This window comes from Pocillopora verrucosa, chromosome 11 (genome assembly GCF_036669915.1).
Source record: "Pocillopora verrucosa isolate sample1 chromosome 11, ASM3666991v2, whole genome shotgun sequence".
Lineage (NCBI taxonomy): Eukaryota > Metazoa > Cnidaria > Anthozoa > Scleractinia > Pocilloporidae > Pocillopora > Pocillopora verrucosa.
Window position 1 is genome coordinate 8,346 of NC_089322.1, and position 16,685 is coordinate 25,030.

The window sequence follows — 16,685 nt, forward strand, 5'->3', positions numbered from 1 at the left end:
TGGCTGTGTCTTTTACTGCCTTTCTCACTTCTGTGATTTTCCAACAGTAAAGAACAGGGATTCAGAGATGAGTTCAGATAAACTAAAGTTTTCGTAGAGAGTCACATAGCATGAACTGCTGATCCACTAAGTACTGTATGTCTCAATATCGCCACAATTATAAAAGGGGTGTAGCATTCCACTAAAGCCAACTGCACCAAAATATGCTGGAAACTGTTTTCAGATATTGTTTGATGTTGAGTTGAACTCTCCCGTTGTAAATCTTTGTTTTGCTGTCCATGCCATGCACGTACTCTTTCCCCTTCCTGTACCTTTTACTCCTGCTCCTTCTTCCTGTGGCTGTTCTAATCCGCCGTTATTGGGCTTGCTTCATCTTTTCCTACTCCTATATCTTCTCCTGCGTTTGACCGTCCTTCGCCAGGTTGTCCTTCTACTTCAGCCTGGTACCCGCTGTAATCTCAGGTGGATCTTTACGTAGCAAAACACGGAAGTAACCAGAGATACCACAACGGCCACAAAAGCAACAATCTCCGAAACCGTTTAACTCCAGACACGAACCAATCCGCACAAAACAGCAATTATCCAGCATAAAAGTATAACAGCTTGAGTTCGCTTTAGTGTCACAACTTGTCTGTATCTCAGCCTCAATAACAGAACAAGAAGTCTGTCAACACTGATGGCTGTTGATATCAGAACAGTCACTCCAAACAAAACATAGTTGGATATACAAACAACCTCTTCGACGTAATACAAAATATCTATGTCGGTGTTACCAAGATCAATGTAAAGAAATAAAAAAGTCACAAACAGAGGTTGTGAAAAAGACCCACACAAATATCGGTAGTGGCTAGACATTCAAACAAGACCTTTGCAGCGGGATGCAAAGAGGACACTTTATAAAATGTTAATAGAAGCAGAGCATTACCAAGAGATGCAGTGAAGGAGAGGACAATGTTGAAAGCGAGGAGAAATGCTACTACTCCAACTGGTAATTGTGAAGATAACTGGCTTGTGAGGGTCGCCATTGGCGCTCACGTTCAGACTTGTGGCTCTGTCTTTCCCTCTTTTGGCAGCAAATGAACGTTTATCAGGCGATCCGTCTTCGATATAGTGTGTTATTGTTTCTGTTGAGAATTTTAGCAGTTTCTATTGGATAAAAAATTCCTCCTGTCGTCTGATTTTCCGATGACAAATGTCACAGCTATAATTAGACTTGTTTTTAACTCTATCGTGTTTTATTCAAATTCTTCGAATTTTCATCATGTTTAGTGAGCGGGTGCCACATTTATTTAACAAACTAAATGACGTAGAATCTGCGAGTTATTTTTCAACCGATACTATGTAGAGCTTGCTCAACAAGTCAGCTTTTCTTTTCAGTTCCTGACCCATGTGTGTCTTTGTCCTTCTTAGCTACGCTTGTTTTGTTTTTAAGGTAACATATTTGTGGTTCCTTTATGATGAGGAAGTGCTTTTTAGATGAAAAAAATTTGCACAATATACTGATGTTTAAGAACATTGAGGCCAATTCTCATAAAATAAAGGCATCCTTGAGCTACAAACAACAACAAAACGCTCTGATTGTCTTCTTTACTGCGATTCTCACTCCTCTGAACTTCCAGCACCAAAGAAAGATATTCAAATTTAATTTAATGTTATCAACTGAGTTGATAAAGTAAACTGGCTACCGTATGCCAGTTCCCTATTATTCGTAACAGAAAAACTCATTACTTTGCCGCGAGTTTGTTCCCTAAATTCAGAACTTATTAGCCAGAGCCAATTTGCCGGCACGTCAAAATATGTTAGTGAGTAGTAGTACTCTTTAACTTGGCGAAAAACATAAGCGCAAGGCTGAAAAATATTCGTGGAAATCCTGGCTCGATATCACTTTTTTCTCTGAATGAATTCGATTAGGAACTGACGAGAAAACACACATTTCAAAATTAATTAAATTTGCTTTGAAAGGAGTAGGCTGTAGTGTGCGGAAAAAACAGTTTTACCACCGCAAATAGCCAGCTGAAAAGAAACATTACCTCCATGTTTCTTTTGAAGTAAAATGAAAAAATAAGCCACTGGAAATATTGGAAAATCACCATAGGAAAAGAAAACAAAATGATATTGACCGAAAACACTCCAACTTTGTTTTTCTTGAATATAGAAAACCACCCTTCTGCAGTTGACAGTCTTTAATAGCTAGAGAGACTTAAATATCACCACCTGCTCATTTCGGAAACTAGATTCGTTCTTTGGATGTTGTGTGGTGTTCAAGAGGAGAGTTCTCAACGCCTTCAGCAATGAGAGTGGTAACTGCTATAAAATAACATGGAGAACCTGACGGAAAATACAAACAAACAAGAATCGATCAATTTCGTTGCTTCACGGGCGTATATGATCGAAGTCTTATTATGTTTGTTTCGTCATTGATTTCATAATTTTCATTGAAGCCATTGTGGGAAATGGTCTCATTCTTTTCCCTCTCTGCAAGATTTCTTCCCTTCATCAACCATCAAAATGTTTGTTCAGTAATCTTGCATGCACTGATATCACCGTTGGACTCAGTTTCCAGCCGTTTCATCTTGCTTACGCAATTCCCCAAGAACACTCTGCAAATTGTTACCATAGCTCGCTCATCAACCGAACCTTGGGGGTCATTTTCTGTGGCGTGTCTGTTCTCACAGTGACTGCAATAAATATAGGTAGACTTTTAGCTGTTTCACTTGGGCTAATATATCGACAAGTAGTAAGTCTGTGGCGAGTAAGAGTAACTTTAGTCCTTTGTTGGCTTGTTTACATTACAAGAGGAATAACAAACCATTCCATCCTTTCTATCTATTTGATAATCAGTAACATGGGTGTAACTTTTTCGATGATGACTTCTACTTTCTGCTACATAGCATTTTATATAAACTCCGCCGTCAACAAGCTCAACTCAGAGCTTAAACTATCATTCCCAACACATACATTTTTCAATGATAAAAACATAGCAGAATGACGTGCTCATTGTTGAGTTGAATTAACTGAAAGATGGAAACTTAAAAGCCGCGCTTCAAAAGATTGCAATATCACTGTCATCATCCAAGTCATCATCGCCAGATATCGTGATTTCAATTTCGTCGTCATCATCATCATCCTCATCGTCATCATCATCATTCTCATCATCATCGTCATCGACATCGTCATCTTCCTTACCACCTTCGTCGGATTCCTAAGAAAAAAATGCATTGAGTCGTTATTTTGCTGACCTACATCAAACACGTGTTGCAATAAGTGACGTGATTTATAGTTCATCTCTGCTTTAGTGCCAGGGGGGCGCTATAGTCCACAACCTAACAAAGTGCAGGATTTTGTTTGCAAATAGGGAACGAACGTTCGTCCTCGTCATCAGCCCTACGCAGAAGGTTAAGAAGTTCTCGATCTATTATTTGACCGGCCATGTTTGACTTGGAGATTGATTTGACAGTGGAAGGAGGGAGCGGTGAAAGGCGAAAAAACGCTTGCTCACAACTCTTTTTGTGGGCGAACACAGTTTCCCAAACCAAAAATGACCTCAGGCGAGCGTAATCTTCATTGCCCCACCCCCCCCCCCCCTTTTTGACCGTGGCTCAACCCCGTGTTACAAATTTCTTCCTCTACTGGAAATGAAAGGCTAGTTAGTCGCAAGGCTCTCCTCCCTACCCCCTTCCCCAGCATTTTGTCAAGCTTTCGCACCAATTGCTGCTACCCATTTTTATTCCTCGGTAGAGAGATGTACTGTGAGAATAACGTATCTTCCCAAAGAACACTTCACAAAGACCTAACCAGGGTCCCAACCCAGACTCCTAAACTTTAATGATTGGGCTTCAGCTCCTCAAATAATTTCACAAAGAGGTTTGGAGGAAGGAAAAAAACAAAACAAAACAAAAAACATTGAGACTTTGAAAAGGATTTGAGCTTGTGACCTCGCGAGATGCCGGGTGCAGTGCCCTGGCCGACTGAGATATGTAATCACTACCCGTTAATGAATGGTGAATTTGTCGGCTCTGGTCTTACGATCAAGATGAACTGAATTTAGTGTTTCATAGAAATCATAAGAATCCTCTCATCTCTGAAGGAGTGAGAAGAGGGAGAAAAAAAGAGAAGAAAGGAAGGTAAGCAGAGGCGGGAGAGGAAGAGGATGGGAATGAAAGAAGAAGGGTGGAAGGGAGGAAAACAAAACAATGCAGAGGTTTCCGATTCATAACCTCACCTCAATAACGGCTACAAAGCTATCAGTTATATCGGTACAACAAATCAAATATTGTCTTCTTAACGTCGATTGTAACTTTCTTTACTTTGTTACTCACAATGTTACCGTTTTTTGCTCTTGTTCCAGTTTGTCTTTACCTTCAGGATAATCCTATTTAACAGGTCTGTCAGAAGGGACTGTGTAGAGTCTGACAAGTCCTTTAAAATGTGCAGCTGCCACAGCATACAGGGAACCTAAACATGTGAAATTTAACATTTATTCCTCAGCATATAGTTTAAAAAAGGTGTTCCAAACAAAAATGCCATGAGTGACAAAAGACAATTCCTGAGAAGTGTAAACTCAACTATACACTCTGACTTTTGGAAAATAAATGCTGTTAAGCACAAAGCTAAGGTGTAATATTTTAAAAACCCCCTTTCACCCTAACATCAGTATGCATATTCTCCATACTGTTCTATATACATTTCTTTAGTTGTTGACTTGGAGAATTTATTTAACAAGATGTCAAAAGCTTCTTTATTTGGTGATCATTTCCTTTGTTCTCATAGCCTTTATGTTTGATTCAGGGGAGATATTGTAAGGAGAAATTAGATGCTGGTCACTCTTTTTGAGTTGCAATACTGACTTACCAAGGTAGAGTTTTCTTCTCTGAATTCTGCAGCAATATCCTGGCTCTCCATGGCAAATGCTAAAAGACCTGTTAATAAAATAATTATCAAAGTTTCTATTACTTGATACTTGAAATTAAAAACAAATTAAATATGCAACTGCAGCAATACACATTAAAATGAACAAAAAGGAATATTAGAATCCTCAATGAAACCATGACTATCTATATCTTAACCTTGTGCACTACCTTGGATCACCTAACTAAAACAACCTTCTACTTACACCCAGTTAATAAACTTGTACACAAAATTGAGTTAATTCAGAAGCTGAAACTGTACAAGAATTAGATAAATCTAATTTTCCCCAGGAGGCCACTTGATGCTAAATATTTTGTCAACTAGATTTTCTTTTTTCACTTTTTCAGGTATGGTGACCAAAATGTTCAAAGCCTGAAGTACTGTGTAAAGTAGGACCAGTAAACTATGATATAAATACCTGTAGCATATGATCTTAGGGGTTCCAAGGCTTCTCTAGCCCTCTTGCGTAACTGATTAAGCATTCCTTCCTACATGTACATGATTGACATCAAATTTGTTGATAGGAAATAAGTAGAGAAAGATGTTTATTGTTTCATCACAAGTGTGGGACAAGGAAAGAATTCTGAGTTCCCATGAGGAATTGAACCTCAGACCTTCAGATTCCGCACTCCAATGCTTTACCACTGAGCCAGAGAGACTCCACAATGAGTGAGGTCTATTACAAAGTTCATATGACATACATCCTGCATAGTGTCCCGCATAGCATCATGTTTATAAATAGAATGAGAGATGGTAAGTTTTGAACTCAGTAAAGAAATAAAGATGTTTTTCATCTTGTCATGTGTGTAGGACAAAGAAAAAATTCTGAGTCATATTCTGTTTTACAAACATGATGCTAACAACATTGCTGATCCTAGCAGTATGCAGGACAAGTGTCACTGAACTTTGTAATAAACCTCACTCACTGTAGAGTCTCTGTGGCTCACTGATAGAGCATCAGACCCCAGAATCCCAAGATCTAAGGTTTGATTCAACGTGGGGACTCAGATAATAATTTTTTCTTTGTTGTGACAAGACAAAAAACATCTTCCTCTATTTCTTTACCAAGCTCAAAACTTACCATCTCTTTTACTTTATTAAAGAAATATGCATTTCTTAATTAAGGAAAAATGAAAGTGAATCTGAAAAGTTTGCATTTTTTTAAAGATTTTTCCACTGAAGTGAGGTGACTGAGAGCAACAAATAAAATCTCTTTCTTTTTTTTTTTTTTTTTTCTTTTTCTTTTTCATATTGTAACTAAAAGAAATTCAAATTTTTTTTTTCATCCATAATTTGATAAAGTAGAAATTGTGCAAGTTAATATTAAGTATTTAATTTTTATCTAAAAAGGAAGGGAGTGCCATGCCACAGAAACTAGACAAAATTTTTCTGGACTTTAACATGAAACTCAAGCTGACAAAAAAATGTCACATCTTAAGATTATTAACACTTTAACTCCCAGAAGTGATTAACAAGTAACTTCTCCCTATAATATTCATACATTATCCAGCAAAAAGGTAATGAGAATAGTCAGACTTATCAGGAAGAAGTTGTCATCTTGATCTAATATCTTGTAAATATGTAAGAAAATAAAAAAATAAAAGTGTGAAAAACTAAATTCTCATAACGAATTTACAAGGGAATGTGTAGCAGCTAGAGGAGAGAATTTAAATCAGATCTTGAGAGTTGCAGGATTTAGAATACCTTACTAAATTTACCATATCTTGAAAAACTGCAGCACTTTCCAGCCCAGGCATGGCATTTAACAACACGCTGGCTGCAGTGCAGTTCAGATCAAACTGTTCCACAGTGCTCATGATGTAGGAGTTCATTAGTTTGTCCATAAATTCATCATTTCGGAACAGTGCCTTTGCATGCTATGTTTCATTCGTTCTGGGAGTGGAAAAGGATTTTCTTTTTTGGTGTGTATTACAGCCACATGCCAATCCAACAACAGTTTTATCACAAGCAGGGTAAAATTTCCGCACCGCCCCATACTACATTATGCATTCAGTTCTTGGATAGAGAAAACAATGACAAAAACAACACATTACCATTGGGGAAACAGATTTGTTTTACGATAGTAGGGGGCTGTGCAGAAATTTTACCAAAAATTCTACTACTATTACACTTCACCAACCCTTGCAGTGTTTTAACGGGTGATACATTATCCTGATCTTCCTTTTGCCAAGTATCCAAAGGATTACTGAGTTCAGAGGTGCTATCCAATGCAGCCGTGGCCAAAACAAATAGACAGTTTACCACAACGAATCCATAACGTGTAGAGTTTCGAAGATTGTACCCGCCATTTTTGATCCGAAAGATATAATGATACAGGATTACATGGTCTTCCTCTTCGAAAGTGATCGCGCTTTTCTCGGCATTATTACTCTGATATTACTGCAAGTGATTTTTTTGACTGTATCAAGGTCAGACGTAATTCCCGTGTGTAAACTTTATTTACGATGATTATCACAGGGCGAGTTCCAACACGAGACGCGCTAAGCCCCAGGCTATTATCAAATTTCGCGAGGAATGCCTAGTTGTTATTGACCTCTAACCAGTCTTTTTTATCTTGCAACTCGGTCGGCTGTGATCTTCTTTGGAATGGTTCACCTTTAACGACCAAAAATAATCATGACAAATGAATGACATCCGTTTTATTTTGCCCTCCTTAATTTTTGATTCTAGTTTGATAAATTTTTTGAAGTGATTGTTGTGTCGTCTAGACTCAGTCAAGTTACTCCTTTCATTGCTATTGCTCAACTGAATTTTATTAAAGAATCAACAAGCTATATTCACAATACAGTACTAGGAATCAGTAATACTACTTTTGCATAGGAATGTACTTTTACAATCATGTACCGATCGTGTCTTACAGGATATAGCGTGACTATAGTAACGCTTAGGTAACGCAATACACTACAGTGATTAAGAGGAAATTAGAGTACCACAACTGAAGTTCAGAAAGGTACACGCAAGTTACTTAAACAGTTACAAGTTCCTTTATGATTTTACATTTTCTTCTTTGAAGACTCATCACCAGATGATTACCCGGACAAGTTTTCTGTGTAAGGTATGGAGTAGCATGGAGATCTGGTTTTCATACAATGTTTACCCCAATTGTCGTTTCTGAATTTTACAGGAAATGTGTTACTTTTTGGTCCATCATTTTCTGTCATTTGTCCTGACTTTCTATGATACTTTTCTTCTGAATTTTTCAAACTGTTCATTAACAGAACAAACTTGCAAAAAATGTTCCCCGGCATCTGAAAATATTGACCGATCGGCTTGACAAGTATAAAACCATCTTTTGGATTCTGCTATATTTACTCCCCTAGTCTTTACGTAGGATATTAAAACGGTTTTCAAATGAGGTCCGCCAAAACAAAGAAAAATACTCATTACCAGCCACAAAATCTACAAGTAGTTAATCATACAAGTAAACAGACAATCACGCAATCGAGCAATCAGAATTATGGACAATTCCATGCCGTTAAACGTGGAAGTCGTTATTGGTATTTTACTTGGTTCTCAGGGCAAGTTTTGTTTACCGATCGCACTGCAAATCAATGCAAAACCAAATCTATAATTCCAATCAAATTTTTGCTTTCTCCTCTGTTTTCCTTTCTGCTGGCAATAGGTTGGATCAACAGCTAAAGAACCTTGAGGACGGCCAACCCCGATGGTCTCCTGACAGCAGCATGTATATTGCATACCTCCGCTATTTGCAAGACAAGCGTCGAGAAGACTTGCTATTATCCATGCATGTCAAGTGCTCAGAAAGGTGGTTTCTCTCACAGCTAATGAAGAAATATGCAAGTATTGCATTGATATGTTCCAGTGCTAACAGTCGTCGATAAGACGCCCGATTAGAGCTAACCAACATATCGTAATGAAATGATTGTAGTGTAGCCTTTCTACGGTATCATTTTGACTCATGCTGTGTTAATTCTTTAGATGGACAAGCCATTGCAAAACGGCTTTGTGCCCAAATTACGAAGGCAACGGGACCCATTAAACGGCTGGTCAAGGAGTACACAGGACAAAACTTTGACACGGTGGGTTGTAAATACCCCTCACAATTGCGGTTGAAGACGCGTTAAGCATCGACAGTCCACTGTGGAATGTACTAAACGATGATATCCAACAGCAGTCTGCTGTTCCCTATTGTTCAAAGAGACAACTCATTGATTTGGTTCACACACTCAAAAGATGCTTAGAGGAAATAGCCAGCACCAAAGAGGAAATGGCTCGGATGTTCAGTCATTTCGAGGGGAAAGTTGAAGGTATTGGACACCTAGATGTACTTCCTTCTCGCGTTACTCTTCGCTAAATATTCGCCTTTTTACTTATGTCTTTTCTTGTTCTCTTTCGCGTTCCTTTCACCGCATTCTGCATATTTTGGTGTCCTCTCTAACTTTCTTGCGCGTTTTTCTCGACTTACTTTACGTAATTACTTCCTGTTTTTTTTCGGTCGCTCAGTCTCTTTCTTTTCGTCCTATTTTCACTCAAAACCCTCTCTCCACAAACTTGAATCATAACAATTTCTCTCTTTGACAAAGCTTTAGCTCTGCCGGTATTGTTGCTTTGCGAGTTGATCAGAAAATGCAAAATACTGAGAATTACTGTTCAACTTCAACCTCACCAGTTTGATTTCGCGCTCAAAACGCGGGTTGCAAATTATTTGCTTACGCAGCTTCACATCTATCAGCCCACGTGAAGCCCTCGTGCAATGCCTAGTCGTGTGCCCGCGGTACGCTACACTGAAGCTCGACACTCGAGTATGCGCACTTCATTGTCATCTGCCGGTGTTTCCTGGCGCACACCTCAATGAGCGAGGTCCATTACGAAGTTCTATCCACAAACATTACCCTATCGACATTGCTAATCCTCACAGTATGCAGGATGCGTATCATATGAACTTCGTAAGAGACTTCACTTACCATGGAGTCTCTGTGGCTCAGTCGTAGAGCATCGGAGAGCAGAATCCGAAGGTCTGAGGTTTGATTCCTCATGGGGACTCAGAAGTTTTCCTTGTCCCACGCTCGTCACAAGACCAAAATCAAAACTTACTTCGTAGAGACTTCGCTTACCATGGAGTCTCTGTGACTCAGTGGTAGAGCATCGGAGAGCGGAATCCGAAGGTCTGAGGTTCGATTCCTCATGGGGACTCAGAAGTTTTCTTTGTCCCACGCTCGTCACAAGACAAAAAGTCATCTTCATTTCTTAACCGAGCTCAAAACTTACCATCTTTCTTATTTCTCCCTAACTGCTTGTTTATGAATTTGCAACTCTTGGGTAAAACTGTGGGTAAGCGCCTATATGAATGCATTATGAATTCACTCGAAAAATTGTTGTGAATACATTACACATACATATGCATGCATAGGGAGCCCTGAACGAAACAAATCTACATATATATCATGTTATTCGCCCGTCGGGAGGTCCGTATTGGGAAAAACTGTGCCCTCCGCCTTGAGTACTCAAGAAAGAGGGCACAGTTTTACCCAATACGGACCGACCCTAGGCTGGTGAATAACATTTACATTTTACTACATAAATGATTCCTTATATACATTCACAAAGTGTTCTGGAACATACCAAAAGTTTACAAAAGAATTATTTTAGTAGTATTACGTAATAACTGCGTCACTTGATATCAGCATGAATAAGCAGTCTGGGGATTTCTAGAAGCTTATATTTACAACAACAATTACTCATAACAATAGATTCTTGCGGAACGAAGTGGAAAGTCGCTAAATATAAATATTCCTTTGGCGATGACAAAAACCGAAAAAAGGAAGAAGGTGCCGTTAACTTTGCATAAAGATGCATTTCTGAATCCAAAAATCATTCTCTTTAAATGTTGACGACCTCACCTCGAATCGAGCCAGTAAGAGGGCAAGAAAATTAGGAGCTTGCAAACATCTGGAGAATTCAATTGACTTCTGAATAAACGGGTTCCTATAATTAGAAATTTATTATCACTTGGTTCCGTAATGATACTCAATTCAACACGTTCGAAAATTCAGGTCGAGAGTAACTGAGGCATCTTAGGTTTATTATGAAATTTTTTTATTAGACTGCTAGGCATGAAACGTTCAAGGCGTTTCAAATGAGCAAACACCTTTGACGGTGAATAATTCTGAGGAGAAACTCTCCGTAAAAACATAGATAGTTATCAGATAGGTAAACACTGTTCTGTTGGGATAGAAATGGCGAGAATGACAATAACAATTGCAATAATGACGATGATGATACATGTAGATAATAAAAATACTTATAACCATACTAATAAAATGATTAATGATAATCTATAGATGGGTAAATTTCGTGTACCTTTAATGTTTTCGAATACCGTTGCTGATCGCCAAATTAGCATTATATTCTTCCTGTTGATGAAAGATTAGAATCATGACATTATCATTCTTTTGACTCAGCCAATCATGTGAGAGATCCGGAGACAGAGTGCATGTTTAGGAGCCTTTCCTTCTTCGAAAGACCCCGGGAGAAGGGGGAGAACGAAAAATGAAAAACAGACTTCGGTGAAGTTTCTTTCTTTAATTTGCATTACTTCATCGATGTCATTTGACTTGCGTTATTTTTTCCCTAAAGTTATCTTTTACATTATTCCATATGTTCGAGCCTTTCTACTAATCCATTGTTTCTTCAACTGAGTATTTTATATCTTTGCAAGATGTTCCGTAAACCATAAAAAAATCGACATGCGTCACTCGGTGGGCGTTTAGATTAAATCTATTGCCAAGAGATATTGTTTTTCTTATCTTTTCATTATTATTATTCCTTTTAAAAATTGTTCTCAGGGGAAGTGGGATTGGTTAGCCTTTCACTCCCAGTGGTGATCACTATGAATCTTCTTCCTATGATATCCATACATTATTCAGCAAACAGGTAATGAGAATATTCAAACTTATCAGGTAGAGGTTGTTATCTTGATCTAACATCAAATTCTTGTATCCGATTAAAAAGGAAATGTGTAGCACACAGAGGGGAGAATTGACAATCAGATCTTGAAAGTTAAAGGTTTAACCTCCCCCCAGTCCACCCCTGTTTGCCTATTATCTTTCCAGAGAGTAAGCTAGCCAACATATTACATCCCACGCTCACGCGATTCTCTTCTTGAAAAAAAATAGAAACGAAGGAAGCATTTTTGTCTTAAAACACAGTACATCAAAAGAAAACATAAAAAACGAAAAAATAAAAGGAGAATTAAATAACAAAAATTTTGAAATTCTGTAGTGCCCCTTTTTGTCGCCAAGAGGTGGAAACAAACAGTGCCTTAGTATGCATATTTGTAGGAGACTATATATGTTGGACATTGTTCTTCTCGGCGCCTGTCGGTGAAGTGAACGTTTGATCTATTTTGGTTTATTTGCATTGTAGGCGTTAAAATTTCTTTTTTTTGTTAGCCGCTTGATCGCAAATAAACGTTTGCCAATTACTGATAACTGTCTAAAAAATGAACAGAAACGGTTATAGAAAAAGAAAGACGAATCAATATAAACTTGAAAAACAAAACGAGACCAAACTAAAACGACAAAGAAAAACAAAAAACAAACGAAGAAAGACAAACAGAAAGGAAATTAGAAACTGTTGGAAATGGGAAAATTGCTTGACAGCTGACGGTTGAAACTGTCTAATGACGCCACTAAACTTTATTTGTCACCAAATGGCTTCAAGCTTCAAGGATCTCTCACTTGATTGGCTGATTCAAAAGAATGATGATGTCATGATTCTAATCTTTGATCAACAAGAAGAATATTATGCTAATTTGCCGATCAGCAACGGTATTCGAAAACATTAAAGCTACATGAGAATTTACCCATCTATAGGTTATCATTAATCATTTTATTAGTATGGTTATTAGTATTTTTGTTATTTACATGTATCATCATCGTCATTATTGCGATTGTTATTGTTATTCTCGCCTTTTCTATCCCAACAGAGCAGTGTTTACCTATCTGCTAACTATTAAATTTTTTTACGGAGGGTTTCTCCTTAGAATTGTTCGCGTCAAAGGTGTTTGCTCATTTATCACGCCTTGAACGTTTTATTCTTAATAGTGTTATAAAAAAATTTCATAAGAACCATAAGATGCCTCAGTTACTCTCGATCTGAATTTTCTAACGTGTTGGATTGACTATCATTACGGAACCAAGTGATAATAAAATTATATTTATAGAAACCCGTTTATTCAGAAGTTAATTGCATTCTCCAGATGGTTGCAAGCTTATAATTTTCTTGCCCTCTTATTTGCTCTATTCGAGGTGAGGTCATCGACATTTAAAGAGAATTGGATTCTGAAATACATCTTTATGCAAAGTTACCGACACCGTCTTCCTTTTTTTGGTTTTTGCTATCACGGAAGGAATATTTATATTCGGCGACTTTCGACTTTGTTCGGCAGGAATCTATTCATTCTCAGAGAGACACCTTTGAGAAAGGTAATTTTTTTATAGGCTATTTTTGTACCGTGTGGAACATTGAAAACATGGTAATTCTAAATATTATTTAATTCAGTTGTTACCTGCTGATGATGTGCCGTGTATAATTGATCATCGCCGATGATCATCATCTCTATTATTTCGACTCGGTCGTTAAATAATTACTTTTAAAGCTGATGGTTTTTAGTACCATACAAGTACTGATTCTAATTCTGATCGGGGCGACTTCGACGGACATAAGAGTGTTGTTGTGTTAATACCATTATCTCAGTATATTAAGCATTTTGGGCCAATTTTTTTTAGAGTACTTTGCTTCTGTATGTTTTATCTCTGATAAAGTGCTTGTTAAATAAGCGTTGCTTTTATAGTTCTAGATCTAAGTGGTCGTTATAGCTGAATTATATTTGCATATTTACCTGTTTTCCTCTTGACAAAAAAAGGAAAAACTGCTGAAATATTTTGTCTTAAAATAGTACATTAAATAGGAAGAAAACAAGACAACATTGGAGGGGAAAAAATCCGTGGTAGAGATCATGCAATTCTGAGGTAATCCACTTATTGTTATCAACGGACGGCAAACGACCGTGCGCTAGAATATATAAAAAAAAAAGATTTGTTGGACATTTTTCTTTACAGCACCTGTCGGTTAAATTAGCTATTATATTTTGGTTAATCTACATAATTTGTTCTTGGCCGCTCGTTCTAAAGGAAACGGCTAACTACTAATAACTTAAAGACTTACCATCTCTTTTTTCTACAACTCAATGCCTCTCAAAGCACAGGTAGAGCAATGAATGACAAAGGCATATACGAGAAGGACATACGCGTATTTATGCGAGTATGTCGACGTATGTCGCTTGATACGTGCGCATGGTACTTCTATACAATGTCCCCTTATCTTTGAGCTGCATTGTGTATATCAGAACATTTCATTGTTGCTAATGTCAACATACAATCTTCATTCTTAGTTCTGATGGTGAAATATCAAATTGCACAACAAGTTTTCAAACGTAATTTCGACCTTTGTCAGTAGCTTGTGACCATAGTAGCATCATTATCATCATTATCATTATTATAATTATTACAACAACAACAACAGGTCTTTATTTCTAAAAAAAAAATGGAATTACAATGAAATAAGAAAAAGTATTATAATAAACAGGCAAAATAAACGTAGTTGCATCATTTTGGAGCCTAGAGGCTGAAGGAACCGTTAGGTTTTCGAGCTAACCCTCCATAAATTGTTATTACTATTGCTATTATTGGTATTATTTATATGATTATTTTTTACCTTTGAATTATTAGATGAAAGTCAATTGGTCACTGTGCTGTATCAGTAGCTATATCAGTAGCCACATGCAGTCTCAGACTGCCTGTCGTTCCTTTATCGGTGGGAGAACTTGACTAAGCAGCACAACAATCAGCGGATTGCTTACTTTCCTACCAAAAAAGGAACGATTTGAGTACATCCGATTTTGATTATTTTTTACCTTTTTTTTTATTTCTACAAAGATTGTCATGAATCCCCAGGTTGTTCTGCTGCTCATGCTGTTAGCCGTCCCCTGCACATCTGCGAGTATGTTACTTCTGCCATTTTGTAATGTTTAACTTTTAGTCAACCGAGTGATGCCCTATGAAACCTTATAACCAAAAGAAGTTTAGCATATTAGATACATTATAAATTCCAACCCTATTCTGAACAGGCTTTTCTGTATCTGAAGGAGACCTTAGAGGACTTAACCCGTTACACCAAACTTTGATAGAACTGATACACTAAGTACTTGTAGCAACCGGTCTAAAGCCTTCAATATCTCATGCTGGCGTTACATTAAAAAAAATGATGAGAAAAACTTTAAATCTCAGGTAAGAAGCTCGCTCGCGTGTCTTACTGGTATTTGCAACATTTCATCGAAAACTCGCCATCTCAAAATGTTTCCATGAAAATTTCAACGGACAATAAATGTTTATTTTTAATGATGGTAATAATAACAATGATGGTTAAAGTAAATCTCATCACATACAGTCGAGTCAGTGAACTTCTGAATTGTGTATGATGTAGACGTATGTACTCCAATCGTTTCGTGAGAGTTTCAGTAAATTGTAAGGCTTTATCTCTCATCGAGAACAAAGGGAAACTAACCTCAGGAGTTTGTTGTCATCAAGAAATTGTATCCGACTGCGTTCGGGACAGAGTCAGACCTTAGGCGCCATCCGGAGAAAAATTGGCACGGGCTGAATCGAAGAAAAGATTATTAAATACAGAACTCGATAAAATCATAAAGATAAACTAAAGTGGACGCTAACGGTTATCAAACTTGGTCTTTGATGAAAAGTCACTGCAAAATGTCAGTCACAAAAGATCAATCACTAAAAGGAAGCTGCTTAAGTCGTGAAGTAGCCCTTAATATTCATTATATATTTTTAGCAAAAAACGTACAAGAAGTGCCAACGTTTTGTCACGGTTCATGTGTTTCTTTTAATCATCTGCTAGTAACTTGTCGAGGCGATGAGATTGCTTGTGCAAATCAAAGAGGTTGTATCCCAGCGTCTTACCGTTGCGATGGGGACAGTGACTGTGGTGATGGATCAGACGAACAATGCAGTAAGTACTGTGGTTGATAGGTAACTTCTACTTCTGTACATCTCCTTATTCTTTATATGGGCTTAGCGTAAAAATGCTATTCTCAAAAAGTAATTTTAAATTGGAAAGCTAACTCTCTTTTCAAAAATATAGAAAAAAATCTATATTTTCCCAGAACACCTTCAAGACAGCGAAATAAAGCTGTGACTTAAATCTTATGCAGAGGTAGTTTGACAAAACTGAACTGGCTATTGGTTGAATACCGCCACATTGGGCCATCTTTAGATTAAGAACTTTAATGGCATGAAGATGGTTCTTGTGATGGCCAAAGTCACTTCAAAATCGAATGAAATAAACTGCAACTAGTTGAATGAAATAGTGGCGATTTCATATACGAGATAACTCCTTTTGTATCTTACTGTTGGACAAAATCAAATACATTAATTGGGAGACTAGAAATGATGATATGTACTTTGCAACGTAAAATTCTCTATCTGATAAATGTTTAAAGCAACCGTTATTACGCATGCATGCAGTGAATGAACACTTCGGGATTTCTCGAGTATATTGAGTTCCCCAAGCGTTAGCATATTTATTTAAAAAAAGCTTTTTCTAGAAATATAGTCGTGCACCCATCGGCGTTGCCTTAATTGACTGTATTAATTGACCGCGAAAAGGCGAAAACGCGAACGGTCACAACAAAGGGGATGTTAAATTACTAATGTAGA

General features: G+C 37.4%; 1 long non-coding RNA gene across 1 annotated transcript; it reads right to left on the reverse strand.

Moving 5' to 3' along the window:
* Nucleotides 1-4,330: 4,330 nt before the first annotated feature.
* LOC136276783 (uncharacterized) lies at nt 4,331-7,320 on the reverse strand. The gene is made up of 4 exons (XR_010719080.1): nt 7,049-7,320; nt 5,327-5,396; nt 4,852-4,919; nt 4,331-4,455 (listed from the first exon to the last, which is right to left on the reverse strand). It is a non-coding gene; the product is annotated as an uncharacterized lncRNA (long non-coding RNA).
* Nucleotides 7,321-16,685: the final 9,365 nt, after the last annotated feature.